Below are 12,845 nucleotides of genomic sequence, written 5' to 3'. Positions count from 1 at the left end.
ATGGTTTTATCTTACCAGAGAAGGGTCCAGACCTCTTAACTCCTTTGGTGGCTCACATGGCTACCCCTCCCTGCCTATACTTCCCAGAATTCTCCTCTTCTCCTAGTCCTGCCTATCATCCTACCTTATTGGCCAACATTGTTTTATTCATCAACCAATAAGAGAAGCATATTCACAGAAGGACATCCCCTATCAGACTGCCTCAAAAAAAATAGGGTGTAGACAATTGAGGAAGACAGTTGAGGTGGACCCCTGGACTCCATGTGTGCATGCACTTACAAACATGTAAACGCAACACAGAACAAGAAACACACAACATAAAAGTTACATTGATACTCAGCCTTGGGTAGGAGCAGATAGAACTGCCTCAGTTTTACAGATATACAGGAGAAGAGCAGATGGGATCAGTGAAATACAGAAGATTCTCTTGAATGGCACATTAATCAGCAGATGCTAAAACGTAGGGCAAGGTGCAGGCTGATGAACGGATGAGGCATCTCCATCCTGGTACTGACTCCTCGAAGGATCCACTCTTGAGACAGATGGGAAGTTGTCTAGGGAGCCCAGAACAAGATCTCCAGTCTAACTGGTTGCATTGCTTCCCTTTCACTGATCTAGGCTTACCCCACTACTTACCAGCCCAGTGCAAACCTCCCATCCCTGGGAAACACAACAGAGAGGGCGGAAGTTGGCCAACTCAAAGAAACACCTGGAGAACAACAGCATCTCAGCATCTTTTTTCCCCCCAATTATGTTTTTGATTCTCACAGGGAGTGGAAATTCCATAGAGGACCCAGCAGGTGATCACCTTTGGGCTATGGACAAAGACCACATGTTTGTGCCACCAGTTAAGCCACCTGTTTTTGTGTCTCAGCCAAACACAATAAGCTACCTATCTGAATAGAAGACACAATGAGTCATGAGCCCCAGAAACTCACTTTCGTGAGAAGGTGTGATCCATGCCTGTGCGTATAATCTGGCCATGACCGCAAAATACCACTGCTGGCTTTCTGAGAGGTAATTCAACATCATGTCCCTCAGGGCTTGGGAGAGCCTTCCCAAACTGCCAGGAGAAACCATAAAGCATCGAGCTTGCCGTGCCACTGAGGAATGTGTTGCCAGTGTCTCCCACAACTGGGGACACCTAGCCACCTGGAGAGTCCCAGCTTCCCTCCTCGACTTTAGTTCTTGGTCCTCGGCAGCAGCTGTCGACACACCGAGTCAAGCTGATTAGAACTGGGAACAAAAGATTTTTGTTTGAAGCTTGAGATTTTTTAAGATAGAGAAATGGTGCCTTCAAGTGATGACAGGGCTTGCAATCACTCCTGAAAGCCGACAGGAAGCTTCCAAAGCACACACCGGACCCTTTGCCTTCCTGTTCCACTTTGCATTCTGCTAATGGCAGGATGAAAACTTTGATGTCAGCGTGGTCAGGAGTGGTTAAGCACACAATAGGCTGTTTGTTTAAGGAACTGGTTAGTCTCTCCATTCTGTGATAACTTTTCAGAGCTTCCTACTTCATTATATATTTTTTTAAATTATAGAAAAGTTGCAGGGATAGTACAAAGAGCCCATTACCCTTTATAAGAACTTAATAATTAAAGTGAATATTTCATCTCATTGAATATCTTTTTCCCTTTCCTGTATATGTGCATATATACAGATATGTGGAAACAGTGACAAGCAGCCCAGGGACACTTTGGTAGCTGGAAATTCGCATTTAAAGTTCATTTAGGTGGGCAGTGTAGGTGGGCAGTCTGGACAGTCACCGTATGCTTGCTAATGCAACACCTTGAAAAGGGACATCAAGATCCATTCTTAGTAATGGAGGCATCAGGTTGAAGGCCAAAGCAATAGAAAGTGCCCACAGCCCACTCTCTCCCCCAGTCCTCCAATCTGGGTATTTCTCGAACTTACTGTGTTGCTCATTACAGTATTGTTTACTTACCACCAGAGGACTGTCACCCAAGAGAAACAGTGTGTACAAGGCAGGCAGGCAATCGGACATCAGCAAGAGCCTCCATTAGGTCAGAGTGGATTGTCCTTTTGATATTTTGAGAGAAAGAAAAGATGAGTAAGAGACATGCAGGTTTGAACTGTGGGAGGACTTTAGAATTCTTCTGTGCTGTGGTAACGGCCAGGAAAGGCAGGGCTACGAGGCAGAGTTTTTCTCCATTCACTGGTCTTTTCCTGTATGTGTTTTCTTTCCTTAATGTTTCAGTTTCCCCCTCTTGTCTTTGTATTTCTATTTCTTTTTTTTTTTATTTCTTTATCCTTCCCTGGTTCTCTTCCCTAGCCATCTTTCCTCCTTTTTAAGAATGTGTTCATCTTTGCAGCCATTTCCCTAGGCCTTTCATCTTTCTGTCCTGGCTCGTCTTGTATGTTTTTAAAAGCATCTTCCGAACCTGTGGATGACAGAGCACATGTTTCTTTCCTTTGCTGGTTTTGATTTTATACAGAGTCCTGCTATGTAGCTCTGGCTGGCTCAGCACTCACTGTGTAGACCAGGCTGGACTTGAATTTGCGGGCATCCTCCTGCCGCTGAGTACTGGGATTACCGATGTGGTTGGCACATCTGACTCAAGATGAACTCCTCTCTTCCTCCTAACACGAGGCAGAATGTGAGAGAGTCAGTTCTGTGTGGTTGGGCATCACTGATCGCCAGCTACTTCTGGCCTGTCTCTGAAAATTTTACTCCAGAATAGAGTTGTCCTAATGGTCTCCCTGGAGTTCCTTCCTACCTCACGCCACAGTGGTCTCCCTGCCATTGTGCAAACACTCACAGTGTACACATGCATGCATGTTTGTTTGCACGGGTGGGATTTGATGCAGCCTTTTATCTGCATTTTGCCCTCAAGAAACTTAGTTGTGGGCTTTTGGGGTAGAACTCTTCAACCGAATTGGTTTTAATAAAACATAAATTACTGGATGGGGGTTTAAATTTACCAATCCAGATAAAGCATACAGAATCATTAACGTGTGAGCCTTTTAAATAGGAATTTGCTGGAATAAATATGATGCCTTGGGGAGAAATTGGCAAACAAGATCAGCTAATTAAGAAGAAAGAAACGATGACACCTTTGGAAGGAATCTAAGCTGCCATATAATCCCACTTTATTCTTGGGAAACTGTGATGACTATGACATAGAAAGATCCAGATAAAACACGGATCTCAAGACCTTCAGGGAGGGAGAAGCTGACTGCTCTGCGTCCTGGAGCTTATCGGTGGAAGGATCAGGACTTGGTCCCAGTTCTTGCCAATTTGCAGTCCAGACATTTGGAAATTATTTTTCCCCTGAGAATGTTGCCTTAAAGTTACTATGAACCTCTTTATTCTTAATCTCTACACCACTTGATGGACATGGTTAGTGGTGCTGTTGACGGCGGACACGCTTTACTCCTTCTGGTAACTCATTCTCATTAGGCTTGCTGCATCCTAAACTTCTGATGAGAGGAGAATAAAAAACTTTATTTTAAAGTTGGGCAGAAGTTTGCTGGACTGGAAATTATTAAGTGGCTTGTCTCTGTTTGCACGATTGGCCATCATTTATATAAAAGTAGTGATAATAGGGAGTTTTCTGCAGCAGATGTATGTCTGCTATACTTTCAGCTCATTGCTCCATATTTGTGTGCTTTTAACGGCTTGGGTAAATTCAAGCAGAATGCAGCAAGCCTCGTGCTAACCCGTTAGGTACTCCAACAGTTCCAAGAGTATTCGGAAGTCATACATCCAGGATTCAAGAACAGAGCATAAAGCAGAGGGGGCTGAGTCATGGTGTTCAATCCCCTCTGAAGGTACAGAGCTTAGAGGGACCAAGTGAGGCTTGACTTACACCCTCTTACCTACTAGAAAGATGTTGCCAAATAAAGCGACTTTCTTAAACACTGGGAAGGGGAAATGGCTCTTTCAGAAGTGAACAGTTTATTTTCATTCTTCATTTTCCTTTGGACCAAGAGATAATCTTGTTTGCTGTTAGGGCAAGAAACATGGGACATGGCCACTAAACATGAAGCATTTCCTGTGCAAAATGTTTGCTGGCTTAACCAGAAATCACATCCTTGATTTCATACTAGAGTTAAATCTTCCCACCACTTGGCATGAGAGGCTGGATATCTACAGGACACCTGATACCCATGTAAATGGGAGATCTCTAGGAAAAACAGATACCTGAGTGTTTAGCTTTTAAATGCAGTGAATCTGAAAACTCCACAGGATTAGACGGATGTTCAAGTCCAAAGAAAATCTTTACACTATTCTATTTATAGATATAAAAAGAACCATATGAAATTGCCCCTTGTTTTTTGTAGGTAAAAATAATCAGAGTGGCAGTTTTTCACAGTTCAACATGGGATTATATAATACAGTCTTAGCAAACTGGATTGTGAGCACATACCTCACATGACCACGGCTTCACTCCTGCATGGGAGTCCTTAAAGTTAATTGTGTGTCATCAGTCCCAGTTGATGGCTGTGCTTTGAGACTGACTTGAAACAAGCCTGAGTTCAACCCCCAGGTTCTACATGGTGGAAGGAGAGAACTTTCTCCTACAGATTTTCCTCAGATTTACACACACACACACACACACTAAATTAGAATATGATAAGAAATTTTTAAGAATCAATAATACATGAACAAACTGTAATGGTCTGTTGTTTAAACTGTTTAGGTCAGACCCTGTAACTGTGATTTTTATAAAATTTAATTATTGTTTCCCTATTGTTAGTTAGTGTTTTGGGGCTTAGTTTATTTGTTTTGAGACAGTCTCACTTTGTAGCCCAGGCTGGCCTAAGACTTACTATATAGCTCATACAGGCTTAGAACTTACAGCAGTCCTCTTGCCCTCGGCCTCCCAAGTGATGGGGCTACAGGCATGCTCCTTCACACCCCACCTAACGACTTGGACTTGTGTGCAGTCTTGGCAAAGCTCCACTTCCTCAGGGTGCTCTTGTGGCACAGCAGGGAAGCAGATCTCTCCTCCAGTTGCCCTGATGTTTTTCTGTAGCTTGGCCACTCTCTGCAGTCTCCATGTCTCATGCCCTCTTCCCTTTTCCCAGCCATGGCTCTACTGTCAGGGCTGCTTACTCCTGGGCATCATTCTCCACGTGTGCTTCCACACGTCTGTCTGCATGCTCATGGTGTGACTGGCTGCTGGCTGCTGGCTGCTATGGATCGTTTGTGGAGAGCCTGTTTGTTCGACCTTTCCATTGCACAGAAAGTGTGTTAAGCCCGTTATTAAGGGAAGAAAGACCCAAAAACAAAGCCATATAAAGAAGAGAAGCAAAACTTGTAAATTTGCCAACCTAGAAACATGTCAGAAACAGAAACTTCCTCACTCTGCAGGGTGGAAGGCAAAGCTGGAGGCCGGTCATGCAGCATGGCTGCAGATGTGATTCCAGCCTTCAGGATTAAAGGCTTAAGATGCTGGTTGGAGCTCAGAAAGGCCTGAGTGATCAGGAAAGCAGGTTAGTTACAGAGGACACAGGAAAGCCAATTCCATCATGAGTTTTGCTGAAATGGGCAAGTGTTCAGTAAGTCAGGTCTGGGCCTCAACTTAGAGGCCCAGGTCTGGGCCTCAACTTAGCACAGGGGCTGGTGAGCTCTTGAAAACCTCTAGACTCTGCTTCTTAGGCCCCGACCAATTAAGTGGAAAATGGAGCTAGCTTTTATGTCTTCCTTTTCCTTGTTCAATGTATATTCACTGTTGTTTGAAAAATACCAACTTGGCTCTGGCACAAGATAAGCAGCTTGACTTGGGGGTCTTCAAATTTTATCTTGTTTCTCGTCTCCAAGTATTGACCCCCAAATGCTTGCTAAACCAAATTTTATCTGTCTGTCTGTCTATCTATCTGTCATCTATTTTTGAGGTTTGAAAAGTGTTTGGTTCACTTTGATTTCTCCTTAGGTGAACCTTTCAAGATATATTATTACAAATGTTACCATTTCCAGGTCATACATAGGTAATATGTCTTGCAAGAACACCATTTTGCCAACTAAAGATTTTCAGAGGAAAAAAAGTATAAACATAGAAAGTGCAAGAACGCAACTAAATGTTGGGGTGCTTTGAGTGGAAAGTGTCGGAATGCATCGCCGGCTGGAATCCTCATCTGACCCAGCTCTTTCTAATGGTCATCGAAGCCGCCTTCCGCTAGTCCATCAAACACCTCCACATTCTATCGGGATCCAAGTCTGGGCTCTGTCAAACACACGGGTGAAGGTGTCCAAGGCAGCTGCTGTTTACTTACTAAAGTGGACTAAGCCTTTTCCATTCTAGCAAAAAGACAACACAGCATATCAAAGACACAAAGACAGGGGCTGTTGGGGTGTTTCCACACGCTCGCTGGCGGTGCAGCCCTGGACATTTTGTTTTCATGAGATATCTAGGTTACATGAATAATAAGCGGGAGATGTGGGCGACTTATTACAAACATTATTTTTGGTAGTTCAAGACACTGAACCCAGAGCCACATATAAGGTTTGAACGTTTTGATTGTGTTTCTGTTGGGCACGGGAGGCACCCTACAGTCAATACCTAAGCGCCTTCCCAGGAGAATGCAAGACTGGAATCCATGTGTCCTGGACCAGCTCAGCTAAGCCGTTTAACCTTTTTGATACTGTCATTCAGAGATACTTTATATTCTTTTCCTTTTTCTATTTATCTGATTTGACTCCACTCCACTTTGTGGTGTTGGCTGGCTTTTTGGGTTGAGTCAAATTTTCCATACAACCCCAAACGCCTTTCCTCTCCCTTTGAGAATGTCCCTTAAATCAAGAGAACTGAGGAGGGGCTTGTAGTAACGTGCCCGGGCAAACAAGCCTGTGGCTTCTCCTTCACCTCCTTCTTGCCCCTCTTTTAATAAAACTAATAACTAGGGCTTTCGGTCGAAATAATGGTGATGTTAAAAGTGGATGTGAAGACACACAGAGCTACCTAATCCTGCTGGGGTTTACTGGTGGCTCCCTTGCCTAACACTCTAATCAACGGAGCAGGCATGCCAGTGTTTGGAGATGAACCCATACACGTCTAGACTTATGGGGCACAGAGGCTGAGTCTGGACTTGTCAGCTAGCAGGGGTACAGTAGAGTCCCCTCCTGGTAGAGCTAGGATGGAGCTACTGCTGTGTAGTTCATTCTGGGAGAAAAGTCAGTTTGCAAAGGGCAGTTAAGTCCGCAGAACCACAGCCCTGTGTCCTCTGATACGCCAGATGCAGAACCAATGTAATTATCTGGGTAAATCAGACCACAGATTGTTTCAAACGCTAGGGTCACTTTGAAAGATTATTGACAGAGAGCCCATGCATTTCCCCTTCTTGACATTAGTTTCCTGTTCCTTTCAAACAACATCTCTGCCAGATCCTCCCCTCTTTCCTAAAAGTGTGGTATTTACTGGTTTCTTTCCTGAAGCCTTTTGGGGGCATGTGGATCGGTGAGCTTGCTGCTTGTCTCCGAATGAATGAATGAATGAATGAATGAATGAATGAATGTGAGTCTACCTTAACACCACCTGAAACAGGGAGACCCTGACTTATTAAACTATTAGATGTAGGAGAGAAGCAAGGGGAAGAAAAAGGGAAGAAGGGGACTGATGTTTGTCGAAGAATTTCCTTGAAACAGCCATTCTTCTTGGTGTTGTAGGAGCCTCACCTCTGCGGCCACTGGAATTTGATCTCATCTTCAGTCTCAAGTGAGGAGACGGAGCTCCATGCTTTCAGCCCTCTCCCAGATGGCATTCTCTGGATCAGACTCCTTCTGGAGAAAGAAAGAATATGAAACCAAGCAATTAGAAGCCAAACAAGTCCTTACAGTACCCTTTATACCTACCTAATGGCCTCAATAGTTTATGAAGGCAGTGCACCATACCATGAGGAGGGAGAAAGGCCTGAATTCAATTGAGGAGTTTGTATTCATTAGCCTTGCAAGTTACTCAACATCTTCTATTTATGTATTAGCATGGTGGGTATGAGATGGTAGGTTGTGAAAATTAGCGCTCTATAAGTGGTAGATATTTTTTTATTATGAACTATCCAGGTCGGTGCACAAGCAGGCACGGGTTCCTAGAATACAGAGCCATAAGCAAGGCTGTAAAATCGAGGACATTGTGGGCTAAGGAGATCCGTATATGGAAAGGACGAAAAATGTCACAGACTCTCCTTAGCTCATTCTCCCCTCCCTTGACTTCCTGTCTCACCACTGAACAGATGAGGTCTGGCTACCGTGACAGGTTTCATTGACTTCTCGTTCTAAATAATCTTTCGTTGTATCGCTGTGCTTTGTCAGAGTCTTGTTTCTGCGGCAAAATATCTGACAAGAAGCAACTTAGGGGAGTGGGAGTTTTCTGTGGCCCTGGGTGGAGAGTACAGTGGGTCCTACTGAGTGGTGGGAGCGGCTCTTTGTGGTGACAGCTGGTGACAGCTGAAGTGCGAGGTGAGAGGCTGCCTGCTCACATCCAGGTGACCAGGAGGCACAGAAACGGGAGCACCGCTGTTGCGTTAGCTTTTTCTAATACTGCATTCGAGCCCATGAGATGGTTCTCAGGGTGGGTCTCTTCCTGTCTCCCTTCCCTCAGTTATCCCTCTACAGACATGCCCTCACAGACATATGCAACATGCCCTCAGAGACATATAACCAAAGGTGTTCCTTGATAAAATAAAAAAAAAAATAGGTGTTTCTTAATTGTGCTGAAAATCAAAATTGACCATCACTGTCTTTCTTACCAAAAGTCTGTGCACCTGTATTGTCCTTCGGCCTTTCTCTTGAGTGCAGTTCTTGGTATAGTGGTAAAGCTCTCCAGATCTTAATTAACCCATTGTTGAAGATGGAGGTTTTGTTCCACCTGATCCCACAGCCACTTAGCCCCAAATGAACACACAGATGCTATATTAATTATAAAACTGTTGGCTGGTAGCTAGGGCTTCTTACTGGCTAGCTCTGTCCTAATTATTAACCCATTTCTATTAATCTATGTATTGCCACAAGGCTGTGGCTTACCCATAATCTGGCATGTTACTTCTTGGGCAGCATGGTGTCCCTGCCTTCCTCTCCCCAGCCTTCTCATGGTCTGGTAGCCCCACCATGCTTTCTGCCTGGCTATTGGACAAACTGTTTTATTCATCAGCCAATAAGAGAAACATATACAGAAGGACATCCCCCCACACACACACACACACATTGTTCAACTGTAATGGTGCCATTTTCCACCATTTCTCTGGGCTTGTATCTTGGCTGGGCCCATTTTAGGTCTCAGTCCACAAACATGCATCTAAGAATCCATGTGATACCCTGGCTTCATGATCTTTTTGTTTTTCTCTTCTATCCAAATTCTCCACATCTTCTAATCTTTGTGACTCCCTGATGGACTTAGTGCTAAGGACAACATTGTGTCTAGACAGAAGCCGTGAACACAGCAGGAAGGCCACTGCCTTGATTAGTAGTGTGCACTACCAAAGGACAACCAGCCACTCAACAGACCGGAGCGAGGGAGCTGAAGAGAAGAGCATCCCATTGGCTGTAAGGCAAATGGCCATGTTACAGAGAGAGCTGTGTGGTGGGAGAGACAGGGTGGCTCTCCTAGCATCTGAGAGAGCCCTGGCAGCTAGCCAGTAGAAAACTGGGATCTGAGCTTTATGAAGAACTGATTCTCTCCCACAATTAGTGAACTCAGAAGAGGATCCCAAGTTTTGGATGAGGCCGCAATCCCAGCTGGCATCTCATTCCAGACGATTACAACTGTGAACAAAAGACCCAGCTGAAACGTACCAAGCTCCAGACCCACTAAAACTGTCAAATAATAAACTGGGTTGATTATCTCAAAACTCGATACAGTTTACGGCAATTCAGTACAAAGCAGTAGAAAACTCAGAGTAGGCAATGGAGCCATCAGATTCTGGAGTTTTCCTGCTGGGGAGACTGTTTGCTGATCCAATCTCATTATCTGTCATTCTATTTTGGTCAAATTTCCTGTTGCTTTATGACTCAGCTTGGGTAGATTGCATCAGGAAGGCCAAGTCTAGAACCAGACTCTAAAAAACCATCTGTAAATTCTCCTGAACTCTTCCCCACACGGAAGAAGATGCAACAAGCACCTCAAGACTCACGTTACAGAGTCAGCTTTGCCCAGATACCAGAGCCAGATAAGGAACAGTGCAGAAAAAAGAAGCCATAGGTCAGCAGCCTCCAGAGAACAGAGACACAAAACTGCTCAGTAACCCAGCAGTGGTCAAAATCAGGCAGCAGCCTTTGGCCTCTGATGCATGGCTCGTATAGTGGGATGTGGTTTGAATGTGCCCCTTGGAGGCACTTGTAATAGAAACTTGGTTCCCAGTGGTGATTGTGTCCCCAAGGAGTACCACCCTTTGAGGCAATGAATGCCTCTCTCTTGGGACGCTGGTTAGTTATCTGAGAGTGAGTTATTATCCAAAGAGAATGAGTGGCCCTGAATCTGTCTGCCTTCCTGCTTTATCTTACACTAGCTTCTGCCATGTACCCTTTATTGTAATTACCTGACAGCAGACAGGTGAGGCTGAACCTTCAACAATGTATTTGACAAAAGCAACTTACAGAAAGAAGGAGAGGCTCACACCAGGTTCATACCAGGCTGGCCAGGAAGCAGAAAGAACACTTCTAAGTGAGCTGGTTTCCATCTACCCCTTTGTTTGCTCATGGCTCTCAGCAGTGGGGCAGTGCTGCTCACATTCAGAGTGGGACTTTCCACTAAGTCTCCCTGGAAACATCCTTACTGACAATCCCGGAGATCTGCTGTACTCTCCCAGGAGTTCAATTAAGTTGGTGACCAAAGTTTTTTTTTTTTTTTTTTTTTTTTTTTTTTTTTTTTTTTTTTTTTTTTTTTTTTTTTTTTTTTCACAGCCTTCAATGCTGCATGCTAAACACATTTCTCTCCATAAAGTACTCAGGCTTAAGTATTTTGTTATACCAACAGAAAATGAACTAATGCAACAATATCTGTTGGTTTTAAAGGAATAACAATTAAGAAAACATGTTTATATTTACCCAGCATGTATTTCCCCGCTGTACAAAAGTCTAGATTTTCATATGATTCCATTTTCTTCTGTCGGAGTAACTCCTTGCAGTATTTCTTAGAATTCATGTAGGCAGAGGACATATCTTCTCGACTTTGCTAGAAATATTTTTCAAAATTTTCAGTAGGTAGCATCTCTGGCTATGCTGTATGATGTGTGGTGTTTGAGTGGTGTGCACATGTGTGTAGTCCAGACATACACATGCAGAGACCAGAGGAGGAATCTCTGTCATTCTTTGCCTTGTTTTTAAAGAAGGGTCTCTCACTGAATGTGGAGCTGATGGTTTTGGCCAGGTTGCCTGGCCAGAGGCCTCATAGGATCTGTCCTTAGCCTCTAATGCTGAGGTTACAGGCATGTGTGGTCATGAAGGGCTTTTATGTGATACTGGGGACTTGAACTCAGATTCTCTTCTCTACATAGCAAATGGTCTTAGCCCCTGAGCTGTCTCCCCAGCTCTCTTGATGAACTTATTACTCAACTGCCTCCCACAGGTATGCATTTTGTACAGTGAGAAACAGAACTATCACCTTTATTCCTCTCTAAGTCAATGTCTTTCACTCTCCTGGTTGAATTGAACATTTCTCTTTATTGCGACTGTTTTTTAGACCAATTGATAATTTGATATCGAATCCTGGTATGGGTTTCTTTATGCTCATCTTATTTGAATTTGTTGGACTTTTTGGTTTGTAAGTTTATAATTCACCATAAATTTGGGAAATGTTTGGCATTATTTATTCAATTATTTTCTGTCCATTTATCTTCTATTTCTCGGACCATACATGTACCCAATCACCCAACATTGCTCTGCATGCCTCAGGTAGATTTTTATTAAATTTTCATCACTCATTTTCATAGTGTGTGTGTGTGTGTGTGTGTGTGTGTGTGTGTGTGTGTGTGTGCGTGCGTGCGCGCGCGCGCGCGCACGCACATAGCTTTAGACTTGGCTCTCCAGTGCCTACCCTCTCACAATGACATCTGTGTGCTTCCTAGGCCTGTAATAACAGAACTACTAAGAATCAAGTGGCTTGAAACAATGGAATATATTACCTAACAGTTCTGGAGGTCAGAAATCGAAAGCTGCCAAGATTCTGAGACCCATTTAGTTGCTTCTCCCAACGTCTGGTGTTGGCTGGGCCATTCCTGGCATTGATTTCCTCAACAGAGTGCCATGCATCATTATCTTCTCTTTAATCTTTCCTCTTCTCCTAAGAGCATAAGTCACATTGAATTAAGGATCCACTCTCAAAACTCTTGACATGTGCAAGGCCTGTATTTTCAATTACGGTCCCCTCAGAGGCACTGGTAGTTAGTCTTGCAACGCATTCAATCCACAGCAACAATGACTTAGTCTGTTTGGGCCACTGTCATAAATACCAAATGACTTAAGAGGAGCAGGAGTTTATTCCCCCTCCCCTTTAGGCTGAGATGGGGACACAGCCCTGGACTGATTCTGAGAAGGCTTTCTCCCAGGCCTTTAGACTGTCATCCTGTCACTTAGTCCTCACAAAGTGGGCAAAGAACAGAATTGCTCTGTGGTGTCTCCTTTGTAAAGACACTTATTGAACTTGTAAGGTTTCTACTCTTGTTATCTCCCATCTTCCAAATCCCTCACTTCCTAAGACCATCACAGCAGTAGCTACGATCTCAGCAGATCATTTGGGGAGACAAAAGCATTCAGAGATTGCCTTCTTCCTGGTCTACCTCAAAATTACATCCTTCTCACGTGCGTGAACTTTTCCCCATCCCAGCAACCCCAAATGCTTAAACTTACTTCAGTATCAAGTCTAAAATCTCGAGTCCAAAGTTTTGTC

General features: G+C 44.0%; 2 long non-coding RNA genes across 4 annotated transcripts in view; one reads left to right on the top strand and one right to left on the bottom strand.

The window, feature by feature from the left end:
• LOC113830878 overlaps positions 1–8,263 on the top strand; it is a 29,441-nt gene extending 21,178 nt beyond the window's left edge. Inside the window, exon 2 of the long non-coding RNA XR_003487811.2 lies at positions 7,634–8,263. This is a non-coding gene — a long non-coding RNA (uncharacterized LOC113830878). The remainder of the gene's footprint in view (positions 1–7,633) is intronic.
• Positions 140–12,845, bottom strand: part of LOC103163695 — a 69,294-nt gene continuing 56,588 nt past the window's right edge. For 2 of the 3 annotated variants that reach the window (XR_004770945.1, XR_004770965.1), the window contains 5 exons: positions 12,082–12,239; positions 7,643–7,747; positions 3,844–3,970; positions 2,406–2,604; positions 140–2,043 (listed from right to left, as the gene is read on the bottom strand). This is a non-coding gene — a long non-coding RNA (uncharacterized LOC103163695). The remainder of the gene's footprint in view (positions 2,044–2,405; positions 2,605–3,843; positions 3,971–7,642; positions 7,748–12,081; positions 12,240–12,845) is intronic. The other variant, XR_004770946.1, reaches the window with a different exon arrangement.

This window comes from Cricetulus griseus, chromosome 8 (assembly GCF_003668045.3).
Source record: "Cricetulus griseus strain 17A/GY chromosome 8, alternate assembly CriGri-PICRH-1.0, whole genome shotgun sequence".
Taxonomy (NCBI): domain Eukaryota; kingdom Metazoa; phylum Chordata; class Mammalia; order Rodentia; family Cricetidae; genus Cricetulus; species Cricetulus griseus.
The sequence above is the reverse complement of the archived record's forward strand: the minus strand, read 5'-3'. Positions and strand labels throughout refer to the sequence as shown.